At 43.8% G+C, this 12,302-nt stretch overlaps 1 long non-coding RNA gene across 11 annotated transcripts in view; it reads left to right on the forward strand.

The window, feature by feature from the left end:
* Positions 1–12,302, forward strand: part of LOC307181428 — a 914,212-nt gene that overhangs the window by 176,019 nt on the left and 725,891 nt on the right. Inside the window, exon 2 of one of the 11 annotated variants that reach the window (XR_013826752.1) lies at positions 6,220–6,305. The exons of the other annotated variants lie outside the window; for them this stretch is intronic. This is a non-coding gene — a long non-coding RNA (uncharacterized lncRNA). The remainder of the gene's footprint in view (positions 1–6,219; positions 6,306–12,302) is intronic. 11 annotated transcript variants of the gene reach the window in all.

The raw sequence follows: 12,302 nt of genomic DNA on the forward strand, positions 1-12,302 counted from the left end.
AACTTCTTTATCCATTTTTCACTTTCTGCGATGTTGAACTTTAACTGTAAATGAGGTTCTTGTAAACAGAGGCGTCCCAAACTTTGGGGTGGCTGTGTCTTTTTAATTTTAATTTCCCTAAGCTATAGGACCATAAGTGGAAGTGCCCTAGGCTCTGCTGCTTCGTTTTTTAGATGTTTCAGGAAACACCATACACCTCTCCCAAGTGTCTATTGGCAATTTACATCCCGCCCATCAGCATAACAAGGCTCCCAGTTCTCCATGGCCTGTTGCCTTTCTGGATTTTACACTTTTTTCAGATGGCCCTTTTGACCGGGGGGAAGTGAGACTTCATTGTAGTGCAGATTTCCTTTGCAAGCTTGCTTGGTTGGCCAAAAAGGGCGTATGCGTTTTTTCCTGAATATATTCAGGAAAAAACGCATACGCCCTTTTTGGCCAAGTGCATCATTGTGGACGTTCTGCCTCTTTTCCTATGCTTTCAATGCAATTCCAGTCTACCTCCTGAAATCGGTTTCCTGCAATTCTGCCCCGCTTTCAAGTCCTCTTGGCAGCCTTACTTCAGTCTATTTTTGGACGATAGCTGTCATTTATAACTCTGCAGGTTTGTGAATTACAGTGCCCCTGAGCTCCTTTCTTCAACTCGTTTTCTTGTGAGCTGGCCGCAACACCGCAGGATGGCTTCAGGCCCTAATCTGGTTCCGGTACGGCACGCTGAGCCTTTGGTTATTTCCTCTTCCTGGTGGGAAATGAGAGTTAAATTTGCCCGTCCAGACACCTCCAGCTAGTCTCCATTGGTTCTCGCTATTCCTGTTCATCTTCCGCAGAAACTGCAAACTGGGCCAAACAGGAGGTTAAAGGGACTGACTCTCCAAGTCGGGAGAGTGTTAGTAAAGCGTCTGGAATGTTGCACCCGAGTACCAGGGTACGAAAACTGAGACATATTTGAACACGTCTCCCGATCACATGGTTGATCATACTCTAGGTTCCACATGCATGTTTTAGCTGAAGGAAGAATACCTTAAACCTGGGTAGTTGAAACCCGTGGAATGGGTACCATGCAATATGACTTCAAAGGGTCTTCATTTGCTCACCGAACCTCTCCAATCCTATCACTGCTGCGTTTATGCCCCTGTACACATGCTTGATTCTCTTTCGGAGACATAGCAATTCATAGGTTTTAAGATACTTACTAGTCAGGTACATTCTTAGGCGTTTAATATGCGGTGTTGAGTCCATTTCGTTGAGCAAGGAGTAGCTCTTGTCTATTCCATATTTGGCTTAAGGAACTTTATCTATGCTCATTTCAATCTCTGGTTTTATGCAGCACCCCAACTCACCTTTCCCCTTAAGCAAGCATAAGTTGGTTTTCTAAATTTGAGACCCTGTTCTGTTCTGTAATTCAGTTCCTGTGTAGCCAAGTTTACATTCCGTGTATTACTGATATCTTATGATGTTTCTTTTTCTGTGTGACTTATTTCAGTTAGAATCATCATACCTGAATCCACTCATTGTGCTGCTAAGGGCCTGATGACACAGATTTCATTGCTGAGTGATATTGCTTTGTAAGTAAATACCACAACTTCTTTCTCCATTTTTCACTTTCTGCGATGTTGAACTTGTACTGTAAACGAGGTTCTTGTAAACAGAGCCGTTCGAAATTTTGGGGTGGCTGTGTCTTTTTGATTTTAAATTCCCTAAGCTATAGGACCATAAGTGGAAGTGCCCTAGGCTCTGTTGCTTTGTTTTATAGATGTTTCAGGAAACACCATACACTTCTCCCGAGTGGTTGTTGGCAATTTACATCCCGCCCATCAGCATAACAAGGCTCCCAGTTCTCCATGGCCTGTCCTGCCTTTCTGGATTTTACACTTTTTTCAGATGGCCCTTTTGACCGGGGGGAAGTGAGACTTCATTGTAGTGCAGATTTCCTTTGCAAGCTTGCTTGGTTGGCCAAAAAGGGCGTATGCGTTTTTTCCTGAATACATTCAGGAAAAAACGCATATGCCCTTTTTGGCCAAGTGCTTCATTGTGGACGTTCTGCCTCTTTTCCTATGCTTTCAATGCAATTCCAGTCTACCTCCTGAAATCGGTTTCCTGCAATTCTGCCCCGCTTTCAAGTCCTCTTGGCAGCCTTACTTCAGTCTATTTTTGGACGATAGCTGTCATTTATAACTCTGCAGGTTTGTGAATTACAGTGCCCCTGAGCTCCTTTCTTCAACTCGCTTTATTTTGAGCTGGCCGCAACACCACAGGATGGCTTCAGGCCCTAATCTGGTTCCGGCACGGCACGCTGAGCCTTTGGTTAATTCCTCTTCCTGGTGGGAAATGAGAGTTAAATTTGCCCGTCCAGACACCTCGAGCTAACCTCTCATTGGTTCTCGCTATTCCTGTTCATCTTCCTCAGAAATTGCAAACTGGGCCAAACAAGAGGTGAAAGGGACTGACTCTCCAGGTCGCGAGAGTGTTAGTAAAGCGTCTGGAATGTTGCACCCGAGTACCAGGGGAGGAAAACTGAGACATATTTGAACACGTCTCCCGTTCACATGGTTCATCATACTCTGTGTTCCACATGAATGTTTTAGCTGAAGGAAGAATACCTTAAACCTGGGTAGTTGAAACCCGTTTAATGGGTACCATGCAATATGACTTCAAAGGGTCTTCATTTGCTCACCGAACGTCTCCAATCCTATCACTGCTGCGTTTATGCCCCTGTACACATGCTTGATTCTCTCTCGGAGACATAGCAATCCACAGGTTTTAAGATACTTACTAGTCAGGTACATTCTTAGGCGTTTAATATGCGGTGTTCAGTCCATTTCGTTGAGCAAGGAGTTGCTCTTGTCTATTCCATATTTGGCTTAAGGAACTTTATCTGTGCTCATTTCAATCTCTGGTTTTATGCAGCACCCCAACTCACCTTTCCCCTTAAGCAAGCATAAGTTGGTTTTCTAAATTTGAGACCCTGTTCTGTTCTGTAATTCAGTTCCTGTGTAACCAAGTTTACATTCCCTGTATTACTGATATCTTATGATGTTTCTTTTTCTGTGTGACTTATTTCAGTTAGAATCATCATACCTGAATCCACTCATTGTGCTGCTAAGGGCCTGATGACACAGATTTCATTGCTGAGTGATATTGCTTTGTAAGTAAATACCACAACTTCTTTCTCCATTTTTCACTTTCTGCGATGTTGAACTTGTACTGTAAACGAGGTTCTTGTAAACAGAGCCGTTCCAAACTTTGGGGTGGCTGTGTTTTTTTAATTTTAATTTCCCTAAGCTATAGGACCATAAGTGGCAGTGCCCTAGGCTCTGTTGCTTTGTTTTTTAGATGTTTCAGGAAACACCATACACTTCTCCCGAGTGTCTGTTGGCAATTTACATCCCGCCCATCAGCATAACAAGGCTCCCAGTTCTCCATGGCCTGTCCTGCCTTTCTGGATTTTACACTTTTTTCAGATGGCCCTTTTGACCGGGGGGAAGTGAGACTTCATTGTAGTGCAGATTTCCTTTGCAAGCTTGCTTGGTTGGCCAAAAAGGGCGTATGCGTTTTTTCCTGAATATATTCAGGAAAAAACGCATACGCCCTTTTTGGCCAAGTGCATCATTGTGGACGTTCTGCCTCTTTTCCTATGCTTTCAATGCAATTCCAGTCTACCTCCTGAAATCGGTTTCCTGCAATTCTGCCCCGCTTTCAAGTCCTCTTGGCAGCCTTACTTCAGTCTATTTTTGGACGATAGCTGTCATTTATAACTCTGCAGGTTTGTGAATTACAGTGCCCCTGAGCTCCTTTCTTCAACTCGCTTTATTTTGAGCTGGCCGCAACACCGCAGGATGGCTTCAGGCCCTAATCTGGTTCCGGCACGGCACGCTGAGCCTTTGGTTAATTCCTCTTCCTGGTGGGAAATGAGAGTTAAATTTGCCCGTCCAGACACCTCGAGCTAACCTCTCATTGGTTCTCGCTATTCCTGTTCATCTTCCGCAGAAATTGCAAACTGGGCCAAACAAGAGGTGAAAGGGACTGACTCTCCAGGTCGCGAGAGTGTTAGTAAAGCGTCTGGAATGTTGCACCCGAGTACCAGGGGGGGAAAACTGAGACATATTTGAACACGTCTCCCGTTCACATGGTTCATCATACTCTGTGTTCCACATGCATGTTTTAGCTGAAGGAAGAATACCTTAAACCTGGGTAGTTGAAACCCGTTTAATGGGTACCATGCAATATGACTTCAAAGGGTCTTCATTTGCTCACCGAACCTCTCCAATCCTATCACTGCTGCATTTATGCCCCTGTACACATGCTTGATTCTCTTTCGGAGACATAGCAATCCATAGGTTTTAAGATACTTACTAATCAGGTACATTCTTAGGCGTTTAATATGCGGTGTTGAGTCCATTTCGTTGAGCAAGGAGTAGCTCTTGTCTATTCCATATTTGGCTTAAGGAACTTTATCTGTGCTCATTTCAATCTCTGGTTTTATGCAGCACCCCAACTCACCTTTCCCCTTAAGCAAGCATAAGTTGGTTTTCTAAATTTGAGACCCTGTTCTGTTCTGTAATTCAGTTCCTGTGTAGCCAAGTTTCCATTCCGTGTATTACTGATATCTTATGATGTTTCTTTTTCTGTGTGACATATTTCAGTTAGAATCATCATACCTGAATCCACTCATTGTGCTGCTAAGGGCCTGATGACACAGATTTCATTGCTGAGTGATATTGCTTTGTAAGTAAATACCACAACTTTTTTATCCTTTTTTCACTTTCTGTGATGTTGAACTTGTACTGTAAACGAGGTTCTTGTAAACAGAGCCGTTACAAACTTTGGGGTGGCTGTGTCTTTTTGATTTTAATTTCCCTAAGCTATAGGACCATCAGTGGAACTGCCCTAGGCTCTGTTGCTTTGTTTTTTAGATGTTTCAGGAAACACCATACACTTCTCCCGAGTGGTTGTTGGCAATTTACATCCCGCCCATCAGCATAACAAGGCTCCCAGTTCTCCATGGCCTGTCCTGCCTTTCTGGATTTTACACTTTTTTCAGATGGCCCTTTTGACCGGGGGGAAGTGAGACTTCATTGTAGTGCAGATTTCCTTTGCAAGTTTGCTTGGTTGGCCAAAAAGTGCGTATGGGTTTTTCCTGAATATATTCAGGAAAAAACGTATACGCCCTTTTTGGCCAAGTGCATCATTGTGGACATTCTGCCTCTTTTCCTATGCTTTCAATGCAATTCCAGTCTACCTCCTGAAATCGGTTTCCTGCAATTCTGCCCCGCTTTCAAGTCCTCTTGGCAGCCTTACTTCAGTATATTTTTGGACGATAGCTGTCATTTATAACTCTGCAGGTTTGTGAGTTACAGTGCCCCTCAGCTCCTTTCTTCAACTCGCTTTCTTGTGACCTGGCCGCAACACCGCAGGATGGCTTCAGGCCCTAATGTGGTTCCGGCATGGCACGCTGAGCCTTTGGTTAATTCCTCTTCCTGGTGGGAAATGAGAGTTAATTTTGCCCGTTCAGACATCTCCAGCTAGTCTCTCATTGGTTCTCACTATTCCTGTTCATCTTCCGCAGAAATTGCAAACTGGGCCAAGCAGGAGGTTAAAGGGACTGACTCTCCAAGTCGGGAGAGTGTTAGTAAAGCGTCTGGCATGTTGCACCCGAGTACCAGGGTACGAAAACTGAGACATATTTGAACACGTCTCCCGATCACATGGTTGATCATACTCTAGGTTCCACATGCATGTTTTAGCTGAAGGAAGAGTACCTTAAACCTTGGTAGTTGAAACCCGTGGAATGGGTACCATGCAATATGACTTCAAAGGGTCTTCATTTGCTCACCGAACCTCTCCAATCCTATCACTGCTGCGTTTATGCCCCTGTAGACATGCTTGATTCTCTTTCGGAGACATAGCAATCCATAGGTTTTAAGATACTTACTAGTCAGGTACATTCTTAGGCGTTTAATATGCGGTGTTGAGTCCATTTCGTTGAGCAAGGAGTAGCTCTTGTCTATTCCATATTTGGCTTAAGGAACTTTATCTGTGCTCATTTCAATCTCTGGTTTTATGCAGCACCCCAACTCACCTTTACCCTTAAGCAAGCATAAGTTGGTTTTCTAAATTTGAGACCCTGTTCTGTTCTGTAATTCAGTTCCTGTGTAGCCAAGTTTACATTCCGTGTATTACTGATATCTTATGATGTTTCTTTTTCTGTGTGACTTATTTCAGTTAGAATAATCATACCTGAATCCACTCATTGTGATGCTAAGGGCCTGATGACATAGATTTCATTGCTGAGTGATATTGCTTTGTAAGTAAATACCACAACTTCTTTATCCATTTTTCACTTTCTGCGATGTTGAACTTGTACTGTAAACGAGGTTCTTGTAAACAGAGGCGTCCCAAACTTTGGGGTGGCTGTGTCTTTTTGATTTTAATTTCCCTAAGCTATAGGACCATAAGTGGAAGTGCCCTAGGCTCTGTTGCTTTGTTTTATAGATGTTTCAGGAAACACCATACACTTCTCCCGAGTGTCTGTTGGCAATTTACATCCCGCCCATCAGCATAACAAGGCTCCCAGTTCTCCATGGCCTGTCCTGCCTTTCTGGATTTTACACTTTTTTCAGATGGCCCTTTTGACCGGGGGGAAGTGAGACTTCATTGTAGTGCAGATTTCCTTTGCAAGCTTGCTTGGTTGGCCAAAAAGGGCGTATGCGTTTTTTCCTGAATATATTCAGGAAAAAACGCATACGCCCTTTTTGGCCAAGTGCATCATTGTGGACGTTCTGCCTCTTTTCCTATGCTTTCAATGCAATTCCAGTCTACCTCTTGAAATCGGTTTCCTGCAATTCTGCCCCGCTTTCAAGTCCTCTTGGCAGCCTTACTTCAGTATATTTTTGGACGATAGCTGTCATTTATAACTCTGCAGGTTTGTGAATTACAGTGCCCCTGAGCTCCTTTCTTCAACTCGCTTTCTTGTGACCTGGCCGCAACACTGCAGGATGGCTTCAGGCCCTAATCTGGTTCCGGATCGGCACGCTGAGCCTTTGGTTATTTCCTCTTCCTGGTTGGAAATGAGAGTTAAATTTGCCCGTCCAGACACCTCCAGCTAGCCTCTCATTGGTTCTCGCTATTCCTGTTCATCTTCCGCAGAAATTGCAAACTGTGCCAAACAGGAGATTAAAGGCGCTGACTCTCTAAGTGGGAAGAATGTTAGTAAAGCATCTGGAATGTTGCACCCGAGTACCAGGGGAGGAAAACTGAGACATATTTGAACACGTCTCCCGTTCACATGGTTGATCATACTTGGGTTCCACATGCATGTTTTAGCTGAAGGAAGAATACCTTAAACCTGGAGAGTTGAGACCCGTGGAATGGGTACCATGCAATATGACTTCAAAGGGTCTTCATTTGCTCACCGAACCTCTCCAATCCTATCACTGCTGCGTTTATGCCCCTGTACACATGCTTGATTCTCTTTTGGAGACATAGCAATCCATAGGTTTTAAGATACTTACTAGTCAGGTACATTCTTAGGCGTTTAATATGCGGTGTTGAGTCCATTTCGTTGAGCAAGGAGTAGCTCTTGTCTATTCCATATTTGGCTTAAGGAACTTTATCTGTGCTCATTTCAATCTCTGGTTTTATGCAGCACCCCAACTCACCTTTACCCTTACGCAAGCATAAGTTGGTTTTTTAAATTTGAGAACCTGTTCTGTTCTGTAATTCAGTTCCTGTGTAGCCAAGTTTACATTCCGTGTATTACTGATATCTTATGATGTTTCTTTTTCTGTGTGACTTATTTCAGTTAGAATCATCATACCTGAATCCACTCATTGTGCTGCTAAGGGCCTGATGACATAGATTTCATTGCTGAGTGATATTGCTTTGTAAGAAAATACCACAACTTCTTTATCCATTTTTCAGTTTCTGCGATGTTGAACTTGTACTGTAAACGAGGTTCTTGTAAACAGAGGCGTCCCACACTTTGGGGTGGCTGTGTCTTTTTGATTTTAATTTCCCTAAGCTATAGGACCATAAGTGGAAGTGCCCTAGGCTCTGTTGCTTTGTTTTATAGATGTTTCAGGAAACACCATACACTTCTCCCGAGTGTCTGTTGGCAATTTACATCCCGCCCATCAGCATAACAAGGCTCCCAGTTCTCCATGGCCTGTCCTGCCTTTCTGGATTTTACACTTTTTTCAGATGGCCCTTTTGACCGGGGGGAAGTGAGACTTCATTGTAGTGCAGATTTCCTTTGCAAGCTTGCTTGGTTGGCCAAAAAGGGCGTATGCGTTTTTTCCTGAATATATTCAGGAAAAAACGCATACGCCCTTTTTGGCCAAGTGCATCATTGTGGACGTTCTGCCTCTTTTCCTATGCTTTCAATGCAGTTCCAGTCTACCTCCTGAAATCGGTTTCCTGCAATTCTGCCCCACTTTCAAGTCCTCTTGGCAGCCTTACTTCAGTCTATTTTTGGACGATAGCTGTCATTTATAACTCTGCAGGTTTGTGAATTACAGTGCCCCTGAGCTCCTTTCTTCAACTCGCTTTCTTGTGACCTTGCCGCAACACTGCGGGATGGCTTCAGGCCCTCATCTGGTTCCGGCATGGCACGCTGAGCCTTTGGTTAATTCCTCTTCCTGGTGGGAAATGAGAGTTAAATTTGCCCGTCCAGACACCTCCAGCTAGTCTCTCATTGGTTCTCGCTATTCCTGTTCATCTTCCGCAGAAATTGCAAACTGGGCCAAACAGGAGGTTAAAGGCGCTGACTCTCCAAGTGGGGAGAGTGTTAGTAAAGCGTCTGAAATGTTGCACCCGAGTACCAGGGTATGAAATCTGAGACATATTTGAACACGTCTCCCGATCACATGGTTGATCATACTCTAGGTTCCACATGCATGTTTTAGCTGAAGGAAGAATACCTTAAACCTGGGTAGTTGAAACCCGTGGAATGGGTACCATGCAATATGACTTCAAAGGGTCTTCATTTGCTCACCGAACCTCTCCAATCCTATCACTGCTGCGTTTATGCCCCTGTACACATGCTTGATTCTCTTTCGGAGACATAGCAATCCATCGGTTTTAAGATACTTACTAGTCAGGTACATTCTTAGGCCTTTAATATGCGGTGTTGAGTCCATTTCGTTGAGCAAGGAGTAGCTCTTGTCTATTCCATATTTGGCTTAAGGAACTTTATCTGTGCTCATTTCAATCTCTGGTTTTATGCAGCACCCCAACTCACCTTTCCCCTTAAGCAAGCATAAGTTGGTTTTCTAAATTTGAGACCCTGTTCTGTTCTGTAATTCAGTTCCTGTGTAGCCAAGTTTCCATTCCGTGTATTACTGATATCTTCTGATGTTTCTTTTTCTGTGTGACTTATTTCAGTTAGAATCATCATACCTGAATCCACTCATTGTGCTGCTAAGGGCCTGATGACATAGATTTCATTGCTGAGTGATATTGCTTTGTAAGTAAATACCACAACTTCTTTATCCATTTTTCACTTTCTGTGATGTTGAACTTGTACTGTAAACGAGGTTCTTGTAAACAGAGCCGTTCCAAACTTTGGGGTGGCTGTGTCTTTTTGATTTTAATTTCCCTAAGCTATAGGACCATAAGTGGAAGTGCCCTAGGTTCTGTTGCTTTGTTTTTTAGATGTTTCAGGAAACACCATACACTTCTCCCGAGTGGTTGTTGGCAATTTACATCCCGCCCATCAGCATAACAAGGCTCCCAGTTCTCCATGGCCTGTCCTGCCTTTCTGGATTTTACACTTTTTTCAGATGGCCCTTTTGACCGGGGGGAAGTGAGACTTCATTGTAGTGCAGATTTCCTTTGCAAGCTTGCTTGGTTGGCCAAAAAGGGCGTATGCGTTTTTTCCTGAATATATTCAGGAAAAAACGCATACGCCCTTTTTGGCCAAGTGCATCATTGTGGACGTTCTGCCTCTTTTCCTATGCTTTCAATGCAATTCCAGTCTACCTCCTTAAATCGGTTTCCTGCAATTCTGCCCCACTTTCAAGTCCTCTTGGCAGCCTTACTTCAGTCTATTTTTGGACGATAGCTGTCATTTATAACTCTGCACGTTTGTGAATTACAGTGCCCCTGAGCTCCTTTCTTCAACTCGCTTTCTTGTGACCTTGCCGCAACACTGCGGGATGGCTTCAGGCCCTCATCTGGTTCCAGCATGGCACGCTGAGCCTTTGGTTAATTCCTCTTCCTGGTGGGAAATGAGAGTTAAATTTGCCCGTCCAGACACCTCCAGCTAGTCTCTCATTGGTTCTCGCTATTCCTGTTCATCTTCCGCAGAAATTGCAAACTGGGCCAAACAGGAGGTTAAAGGCGCTGACTCTCCAAGTGGGGAGAGTGTTAGTAAAGCGTCTGGAATGTTGCACCCGAGTACCAGGGTACGAAAACTGAGACATATTTGAACACATCTCCTGATCACATGGTTGATCATATTCTAGGTTCCACATGCATGTTTTAGCTGAAGGAAGAATACCTTAAACATGGGTAGTTGAAACCGGTGGAATGGGTACCATGCAATATGACTTCAAAGGGTCTTCATTTGCTCACCAAACCTCTCCAATCCTATCACTGCTGCATTTACACCCCTGTACACACGCTTTATTCTCTTTTGGAGTCATAGCAATCCATAGGTTTTAGGATACTTACTAGTCAGGTACATTCTTAGGCGTTTAATATGGGGTGTTGAGTCCATTTCGTTAAGCAAGGAGTAGCTCTTGTCTATTCCATATTTGGCTTAAGGAACTTTATCTGTGCTCATTTCAATCTCTGGTTTTATGCAGCACCCCAACTCACCTTTCCCCTTAAGCAAGCATAAGTTGCTTTTCTAAATTTGAGACCCTGTTCTGTTTTGGAATTCAGTTCCTGTGTAGCCAAGTTTACATTCTGTGTATTAGTGATATCTTATGATGTTTCTTTTTCTGAGTGACTTATTTTAGTAAGAATCATCGAACCTGAATCCACTCTATGCTGCTACGGGCCTGATGACATAGATTTCATTGCTGAGTGATATTGCTTTGTAAGTAAATACCACAACTTCTTTATCCATTTTTCACTTTCTGCAATGTTGAACTTGTACTGTAAACGAGGTTCTTGTAAACAGAGCCATTCCAAACTTTGGGGTGGTTGTGTCTTTTTGATTTTAATTTCCCTAAGCTATAGGACCATAAGTGGAAGTGCCCTAGGTTCTGTTGCTTTGTTTTTTAGATGTTTCAGGAAACACCATACTCTTCTCCCGAGTGTCTGTTGGCAATTTACATCCCGCCCATCAGCATAACAAGGCTCCCAGTTCTCCATGGCCTGTCCTGCCTTTCTGGATTTTACACTTTTTTCAGATGGCCCTTTTGACCGGGGGGAAGTGAGACTTCATTGTAGTGCAGATTTCCTTTGCAAGCTTGCTTGGTTGGCCAAAAAGTGTGTATGCGTTTTTTCCTGAATATATTCAGGAAAAAACGCATACGCCCTTTTTGGCCAAGTGCATCATTGTGGACGTTCTGCCTCTTTTCCTATGCTTTCAATGCAATTCCAGTCTACCTCCTGAAATCGGTTTCCTGCAATTCTGCCCCGCTTTCAAGTCCTCTTGGCAGCCTTACTTCAGTCTATTTTTGGACGATAGCTGTCATTTATAACTCTGCAGGTTTGTGAATTACAGTGCCCCTGAGCTCCTTTCTTCAACTCGCTTTCTTGTGAGCTGGCCGCAACACCGCAGGATGGCTTCAGGCCCTAATCTGGTTCCGGCCCGGCATGCTGAGCCTTTGGTTAATTCCTCTTCCTGGTGGGAAATGAGAGTTAAATTTGCCCGTCCAGACACCTCCAGCTAGCCTCTCATTGGTTCTCGCTATTCCTGTTCATCTTCCGCAGAAATTGCAAACTGGGCCAAACAGGAGGTTAAAGGGACTGACTCTCCAAGTGGGGAGAGTGTTAGTAAAGCGTCTGGAATGTTGCACCCGAGTACCAGGGGAGAAAAACTGAGACATGTTTGAACACGTCTCCTGATCACATGGTTGATCATACTCTAGGTTCCACATGCATGTTTTAGCTGAAGGAAGAATACCTTAAACCTGGGTAGTTGAAACCCGTGGAATGGGTACCATGCAATATGACTTCAAAGGGTCTTCATTTGCTCACCGAACCTCTCCAATCCTATCACTGCTGCGTTTATGCCCCTGTACACATGCTTGATTCTCTTTCGGAGACATAGCAATCCATAGGTTTTAAGATACTTACTAGTCAGGTACATTCTTAGGCGTTTAATATGGGGTGTTGAGTCCATTTCGTTGAGC

The sequence above is a fragment of the Stenella coeruleoalba genome (genome assembly GCF_951394435.1).
Source record: "Stenella coeruleoalba genome assembly, contig: scaffold_102, whole genome shotgun sequence".
Classification (NCBI taxonomy): Eukaryota; Metazoa; Chordata; class Mammalia; order Artiodactyla; family Delphinidae; genus Stenella; species Stenella coeruleoalba.